The 8,786-nt window shown below is 44.3% G+C and overlaps 1 long non-coding RNA gene across 1 annotated transcript; it reads left to right on the top strand.

Moving 5' to 3' along the window:
* The first annotated feature begins 1,756 nt into the window (after positions 1–1,756).
* LOC144284242 (uncharacterized) lies at positions 1,757–3,613 on the top strand. Its single transcript, XR_013352608.1, has 2 exons — positions 1,757–1,956; positions 2,527–3,613. It is a non-coding gene; the product is annotated as an uncharacterized LOC144284242 (long non-coding RNA).
* Positions 3,614–8,786: the final 5,173 nt, after the last annotated feature.

Consider the following 8,786-nt stretch of genomic DNA (forward strand, 5'->3'; position numbering starts at 1 on the left):
TTTGAGCAGAAATCTAAGGCTGTGCAATTCCTTTCTGTTGGTCTGAGTCCTAACTGGGGTAGAACAGGTTCAGTGTTTCTTCAGCATGGTATTATCTCAGGTATACGACAGCAATATGTGTTCTTTCTCCTCCTCAAAGCTGTATTTTCCAAGAACAAGTTCCCTTTGGGAGTGACTGCCAGTTCTTTGTATTATTTCTCCTGAGAACATCTGTCACCAAAAACTTTTTTCAATCATTTATCTCAAAATACCTTTACTCTCTTCAGCTTAATCTTTGTTCTGAAGAAAAACTCATTGTCCACATCACCCTGAATTCCAGAATTAAACCCATTATTCATTGATATTTCTTACAGAATGGATCAGCCTCAGGTTTCTTTTATCTTTGCACCTAAAATCTTGAAACTCCACAGCCACATGGCTGTGGTCTATCGTTGCATGTGGCCTATCGTTGACCTGCCTACAGTATAAACAGCACCATCTTTACCTTTTGTCATATATCTGAGACTATTAATTTGGAGACATGAAAACAATCACGCATTGGGAAGGAATGTTATTAAAATTAGAAAGTAGACTGCCTCCATCCCAGGAAGACATACTCTGCTTCTAGATATCCTAGAAATGACTATGGCAGAAGGAATTGAATACCCAGTAGGGACACTGTGTAAGTTGTGCAGGGAATCTGAGCTCCCATACAGCTGCTCACGTGACATGTGCTTTTTCTGATCACCAGGCGTGTACTCGGTGTCTGCAGGAGACTCGGTAATAGGGAATTGTGATTTTGGCCTGGGTGATGTTATGTTGCTTTCTGGTCACCAAGTACTGGATAACTGATGCCTTGCTTTCTCCACACAGCCCATGGAGCTATACACAGAAGGATGCAGTGTCAGAGATGGATGGTCGCTGTGAGGTTGAGTGCCTTTCCTTTGAAGATAAGATTGGGGGCTGTAGAGCTGAACTGACGCCACTTTGCTGCAAAAAAAAAAAGGAAGAATAATTAAAAGCCAAGCCGGAGCTACAGGAAGTGAGAAGCAAAGATCCTCTGGCTGTGAGCTCCATGCGGCAAACATCTCTGGATTTATTCTCTTGACCTCCAACATGGGCATTCTTTGAATGAAGCTGTCAATCCAGCTTCTGACACTGCAGAGAAATATGAACTGTAGGCCGTGAGGGGCCTGGGGGAAGGCACTGTGTTATGGTGACCTTCGGAATCCTCACTTGCTGGCAGAGGCCCCCTTAATTATTTTATGGATTGATAAAGTGAGTGAGCAGATTAACAGATTAAACAGGTAGAATGGAAAGGTGGGACATGGTTGAAATGTTCTAAAACCCTGGCTTCAGACAGAGCTGTGACCCTGGGTCTTTGTCGTTCAGACTCTGGTCTCTGTAATATGAGACGACTCAACCACATAGTACATGCCCACGTGATGGACACAAATTGTGGCCACCTTAGCAGTCCTGCTGGCTCATGCTTCTCCGGCTCCTTCACAGATAGCTGTTAGCATGGCTTCCCCTCCCTCTTCAATCTGGAACATCAAGTGCCATAATGAAAAGGGCCTGTGTCAAAGTTTAAGCTGGCCAAAGATTGGGTAGCGTCTTCATGCTGGCCTCTTGTAGTGAGAATGTAGCAGTCATGGCCTCTTCAAGAGCAGGGTTCCTAGAGATAGTCTAATTCAACACCTTCATTACAGTGGAGGAGATAGAGACCCCAGAAGATGCCACTGTTGCTGGCTTAGTCACAGCAACACTTTGGCTTTTGGTCTTATGTTCTTAGCATGTCCACAAAATGGGGCCCTGGCTGAGAGCAGAAGCCTGAACAGGGATTATTTATAGCAGCTCCGGTGAGCAGCTGGGTGGAAGAAGAAGTGGAAACAGCTGCAGAAGAGTTGGACACTTTCCAAGATCCCTCCTGTGACCTTGTGATCCTTGCTTGTCTGGGCTGATGGTAACAGCACACAGGTTTGCTTTTGCCCTTATTTGCCAAAATTCAGACTCCCAGCTTTCAGGGCTAGCAATATATATGTCATAGGCCACTGTCATCCTAGACTGACAGCACACTGCTCCAGAACAGAAGAAAGACAGCCCCTTGGCTCAGTCTGGAGAATGTCCTTACCTATTTGACTAAGCCTACTTTCTGTAGAGATGTAAATAAAGGAGAGCAGAATAAAACACAACTTACTTCCAAGGATGAGCCAATTTATAAAGGCTGTAAAATAAGAAATCAAAACATTTTTTCTAAAAAATGTTCTGGTGCTGCTACATATCTTCATGGCTAATGGGCTGATTTTTTTATTCTGAAAACTACACAAGAGACGAGTGGGTGGAAGAAGCTCTCTTTTTGCAAGTATCACAGGTCCTGGGGTCTTCCCAGAAGTTGCTTACCCAGGCCTCAGATAAAACTAACTGCCTTTGAGAATCTAAATGTATTTAGGCCTCATACCCTGTTCTTTCTGTTTTTTTTTTTCTCCTGTTTCCTTGCAAAATTAACAGTGGTGTGTATAGTGTCTTCCTCTGCTTCTCGACTTACAGAAACATCCTCTACCACCTTCAGCCTGCTGGGATTTCTCTTAATGAGGAGACCATGACCTCTTAGACATGTGTTGGTCACCATGCTCTTTGTAAAGACTCCAGGGGCACCCTCGGCAATCTATGGTTGGTATCTCTTGTTACCTCGATACATCGCAAGCATTTCACAATGTGGTCTGTCTCCTCCTTCATTCCTGTCTCCTCTGCCCTTGAAGATAGAAGTCTTCCAGCTACTTTCTTTCTCTTCTTCCCTGTTGTCCTATGTTCTCCCTTTCCTGCGATTGCACACACCCTGGATTCATCCATCTTCATATTACACATGTCTCTAAGCAATTCCAGGAGCTCCTGTGGTTTCAGCCTCTCCTGTTGATGTGGCATTATCTCCTCACCAGCCTTTCCAGGCTCCAAGCCTCCATTCTCTACTCCACTCCACGGCAGTGCATGGATGCCCTGCACACTGCATCTTCCAGACCTTGAGGCCAGTTGCTTCCCATTAGCCCCTTTAATGCAAGACATTGGCAGTAGACAGGAAAATAAGATGAAGGGTGAAGACAGTCCCTTTCATTTCCAGCTCTGGCCAGCAGCACCCCAACAGCAACAGATGGTTGGCTCCAGGCTCCAACTCCTTTTGGCTTTCTCAGCAGCCTTGCAATAACCCTTGAAGGAACTAACAGCACCCAGCACCCATAAAGGCATGGCTGGGCCACAACCTGTTTTGCTGTGTACCCTGGTTCTCCATGGCCCCTGTTTGGCCATATCTTCTCCTCAAAAGTCTGAACATTGGCTGCAGGATGTCTCCACCCCACTTGTCTGGGCCCCAGCCATGGAGCACTCCTTCCTTAAAGTCTTAAGCATCATTCATGAGCTGTTCTTGACTTAGAGGTCTGAGCACCAGCTGTGCTGTGTCCCATACTCACACATCCAGCCTCCAGCTGTAGGTAGCTAACACCAGGATTTCGGACCCCTGCCGCTGATAGCGCCTTTCCCATTTCCTCCTCTGGGCCCGTAGTTATTAATCTCTGTGGACATTTGACCATCTGCTACCTGTGTAAGCAATCCTTTGCATTAAATTTCGTGTTCTGAATACCCAGCATGATTTTTGTTGACCTAAATGAGCTTTGTCTGATAAAAATCCTACACTGTATTTCCGACTTCAACTTCATGCTAAAGTTTTACAGGGCATTGGTCTTCCCTAACTGGATCTCTGATGGGCACCCACAAATAACTAGTTTTTATTGCACTTTATCCCTTCCTTTCCAAAACTGATCTTCATTTACTGTTCTAGATCTTAGTAAATATTGTTACCACTTACTCAGGCACTCAAGTTAAAAATGACTTCCTCAGGCTTCTTGTCCCTTACAAATCACACAATTCCCTCACAGCATAAATGTACATAGATTATTTCCCAGTATGTGCAAATTGTGCCATACCTTTTCCTCCCTTCTCTCTCCTCACTAACATTGTTCTCATTTACCAAGAATTAGGGATTGGATATGGTTCTACATTTCATGCTACATATTATGCATATATGCACACACGCATACACACCCACAGACCGGGTTTCTTGTTCAATCATAAAAACTAAGGATAAGTGTCACACTCAGATTTACAAGAATTCTTAGAATATTAAAATGTTAGAGCTAGAAGTGGCCTTGGAGATAATATAAATCAGTGTTTCTAGAGCCAAATGGATTCTAGTCATCTAGGGATGCTTGGGTGGCTCAATGGTTGAGCATCTGCCTTTGACTCAGATCATGATCCCGGGGTCCTGGGATCGAGTTCCACATCGGGCTCCCCAGAGGAAGCCTGCTTCCCCCTCTGCCTGTGTCTCTGCATCTCTCTCGGTGTCTATCATGAATAAATAAAAAAAAATCTTTTTTAGAAAGTTGATTCTAGTCACCTAGAATATTTTTGAAAATCAGAGGTCTGTTCCTGACTCTCACACTTTCATATTCGGAATTCTTAAGTTAAGAATCTGAATTTTTAAAACCACATGTCCGATCAAATCTCCTGCATAGTGATGTTTGGCAACTATAGATCACCGACCAGAGGAGCATCTGAGATTTGAAAGTGCCCTGGTTCTGTGTCCCACACTTCCAGTTAGAAGCCAGAGTGGAGCTTCAGAACTCAAATCTAGAAGTTCTGTCTTTCAGCCCAGTGGTATTTCACTGTCCTGCACTTTTTGAAAAGGAGATATTGAGAGGAACATAACAAATGGCTCACCTCCTTGCTCGGGAAAGAGAAGTTCAGACTTTATAGATAGATTTACTTATTTGTTTGTTTGTTTGTTTGTTTGTTTTTCAATTGAGAGAGAGCTGGTATACACAAGTGGGAAGGCAGGGGCAGAGGGAGAAGCAGACTCCCTGCTGAGCAAAACGGGGCTGGATCCCTGGACTCCAGGATCATGACCTGAGCCAAACGCAGATGCTTAACCGTTTGAGCCACCCAGGTGCCCTAGAACCTCAGACTTTCATTGGAAAATACATGTCCAGCAAAGTAACATAGAACATGGCAGTTTCCACAGCCTGATGGGAAGCCTGTGGGAGCTCAGAACAGAATGACTGAGTTTCACTTTAGTTAGCAGAGTCTGAAACAAGTTCTCAGACAAAATACCCTGTCCTCGTTCAAACCAACTTCTTGTCAATCTAGTCAAAATCACTTTAACTGACCTGAAAGATTGCTGTTCCATTTTATTGCCAAAGTGTCCGTAGCTTATGTTCCCATTTGACAATTACTTCCATTCAAAACTGCCCACTTCCATGAGCATCCAAAATAACAAGGACTCTCTGTCCTCCCTTGAAGGCCGTTCTGCTACCATAGGACACCCCTGTCCTCAGATACCTGTAGGGAGGTATTAAAATGTCCTCATGATGCAGGGACATTCTACTAGTCCTGGTGAGTGCGGACTGAAATGAAGTCATTTTCCACCTGTCTGTATGGACACCACCACCCATGAGAACCATTACTATCTTCGTGCAAATCTATTCTTTTTTGAACCAAGTCTCCTCAGGTAACAAAACAAGTTTATAAAAGACTTATTCAGTTTGAGAAACTGAGCACTTGAGAGAATCCTACACATAGGCCAAAGACTCCACGACCTACACTACCTACATCCCACTACGTCCTATGGGATAGTCAGTGTTTGAGAGACCATAGTTCCCTGGTACCTGAATGCTCCCTCCTGATTGTGTGCATCACATCCTAGGTCTGGTAAGATGGACTTGGATGAACTGCAGTCAGGGGCTTTCCAGGTGTTTAGAACCATCTGTACTTCATCAGTGAAACAGAACAGGAGATGGGTAACAGAAAATGGGGCATTTTCCTAACAGTGTTTTTTGTCTCCAAACCTCCTCTGCTTATATTCTCCAAGAGTTAGTGACTTTCAGATAATAGCATGACAGAGCCATGATACAGCTCAGGGGCCCAGGCAATGGGAAATGATAAGGACATACTTATAGGAAAACTGAGTCTAAGAAAATTAGCTCCATACAACTGATCTTTGGGGCTTAAGTCATTTTTTATGGCTTTATTCCACCCTTGGCTCCCCCTGTTACCTTTCAACTCTGGTCTTCTCAAATGGATTCCTCCTGAGATTCCAGCTGACTCCCAAACCGAATGTGCCCTTCTACATTTAGGGTAGAAACAGGAACTAGAGGTCTTAACCATCCTGTCCAACCATGCCTTACCATAGCCTGCATCAGACTCCCTGCTTTTGACCAAGGAAAGAACTGGAAGTATAAAAGAGAACAGCCAGTATCTAAAAGTCCTGGCCAAGTATATTCAAGGAGGAATAGGCGATATTATTACACTTGAGGTAGGATATTTATTCATTTGTTTTGATGAACAGAAACCTAGGGTTTGCTGAAATGTATGAAGTAGACACAGAGGTGACAACAGTGCTTAATTACCAATGGTAGTAACTCAAAATGGGGGAAGAGTAATGATGACGGTGGTCCTGGAGTTTTTTATTAACACACATTGCAGACTTATGGACAAATGGGGCACACTCTCTAGTCTCAAGGAACCTACTAGATCTTCAATGAAACAATTATGTATACTTCACTTCTATATTTTCTCCATATATAATTTTACTAAGCAAAGTTATTTGCTTTTAAAGAACCAAGGCCAATTGTGAAAACTGCAGCAAAGTATTTTCATCAAATGAGACAATGAAGTATGTAAGAAACATAGAGAATCCATAGGGGTTTCTCCAGTGAGATACCACCATACGACTATTAAAATGACTCATTGTAGGTTTTAGGCCTCCAAACCTGTAAAAAAAAAAAAAAGAAAGAAAGAAATATTTTCTGTTGTTTTTAGTTACTAAGTGTATGGTAATTCATTACAGTGACAATAGGAAACTAGTGGAAAACTCAAGAGAACACTCTGGTGGGAATCCCAGGATGAGAGCCAAGAGACATCTCCATGCGACAGGGAGCAACATGCACAGCTGGCAACAATATTGGTTGTGACACCTCAGAAATCTCTGAGACAGAGTTCTACAAGATGATGAGATTGATGGACATACCTGATCAGACTGAACTTTTTAAGAGGGTCGAACAAAAGGCAGAGAGCTTAGGATTGAAACACAGAAAAGGGGGAAACAAAATCAGATATATTAAAAAAGAGAAAAGAATGAGCCCTGGGGAGAATGTCACGTCGAGCAGGACAGGAACTCTGTAGCGCTCTCTAAACAGCACCACTTCCAAAGCAAGCACTGACCACGGCTGTGCCTGAACACCCAGGGGATAAGGCTGGGGGCAGGGGTGAGGGGTGGGGAGATGTGCTTGTCTACTCTGACAGTTGGGGTTGGTGGTCCCTATTCATGGAGCTCAGGTTCCCTCCCCAAGTAGCTCTCCCTTCTCCTTTTATCTGCTCCATCTCTACTCCATCCTCATTTCAGGGAGTTAACTGAGCTATGCCTGGTTTTCCCTCTGAACGCCTCCTAGAAACCCTCTCCACATAGCAAGCTGCGGCCATTTCCGGGCATCCTTGGTCCACCAGAACCTCCACAAAGTTTTTAAAGAACACTTGGGGGCCCAGGGATCACTCGCCTCTGTGAAGATGATGGAGAAAGTTATCCTGAACTGAAGCATCCTCAGAATTATCTGCTTCAGCTCAGACCCTGAGAACTGATAGTGTCAAAACTTGAAATCCAACCAGGCTTCCCATGACCTAACTGAATCTCTAATAAAACTTTATGAGAGCTCCTGTAGGTCCAGATACCTCCTGTGATGAGCGGGAAGACATAGGGATTTTGTTCTTGGATGGCCAGAGTCGTCAAATGTTTTCGAGTCTACTTGGGAACCAAGGAGCAGCTCTTGTCTTCCTGGAGAGGTTTCAGCTGACACCTGCCCAAATATCCTTAGAATTTTGTACTTCAGCTCAGCGTCAGGGAACCACCATTGGACAATCTCAGCCAGCCTGAGTCCCTGGATATGTTTAAAGTCCTCTCGTTGTTCCAAAAAAGGGGAACTTGCCTTTTGAAGGCACCGGGTGGTGACTGCCCACCTACTCCAGCAACTTCAGCACTTCCTGGGTTCACCCAAAGGCAATATGAAACTCAGATGCTTGCCTTTGTCACCCCTGCTGGTCTGGTTGACAGAGGCTCACACTCCAACAGCCCAGAGCCTCTATATGCAAATATGGTTACCTGGACCTCCAGTGGTTGGATGGAAGAGGTGGAAGAAGGGCAATGGGATGCTAAGGCTAAGAAAATGCTGGGGTTTAGTGGGAGTCATAGCATGGTTCATGGACCCTGGCTGTGAGTCTGGCTCCTGCCTTCTCTGCATGCACCCTGGGCTGGCCAAATACTTGAAATCTGATGGGTATCATGTGGCTGGCCAGCCCCAGACAGCCCCCCTTCCACCTCCATTCTTTAAAGCTCCCCCACTGGGATGTGCACACAAGTTCCCAAGATCCCCCATTACCTGGACCTAGTTGGTTTGACTTTCTATGCCACAGGCTACCTGTTTTGGCCTTATGAAATAATTTTCTTGATCAGAACATGGGGCTCAGAGCCTGAGATACCCCAGGAAGAAGGTCCTGATATCTTGTGATTTGACAAGGAATTTGAGAAATATGTACCGGAATCTCCCAACTTCTTAGGTTTGTTGTAGGAGACTTGGCAGTATTAATTGCTTTAATAGCGTTAAAGTCACTGTGATCGTCCTCCAATCATTACATTGCTCTTGATTATTACTTTTACTATTATGTCTCTTATTATGGATTGTTCATGGGTGGTTGTTATAAAACACTGACTA

Source organism: Canis aureus, chromosome 15, assembly GCF_053574225.1.
Source record: "Canis aureus isolate CA01 chromosome 15, VMU_Caureus_v.1.0, whole genome shotgun sequence".
Classification (NCBI taxonomy): Eukaryota; Metazoa; Chordata; class Mammalia; order Carnivora; family Canidae; genus Canis; species Canis aureus.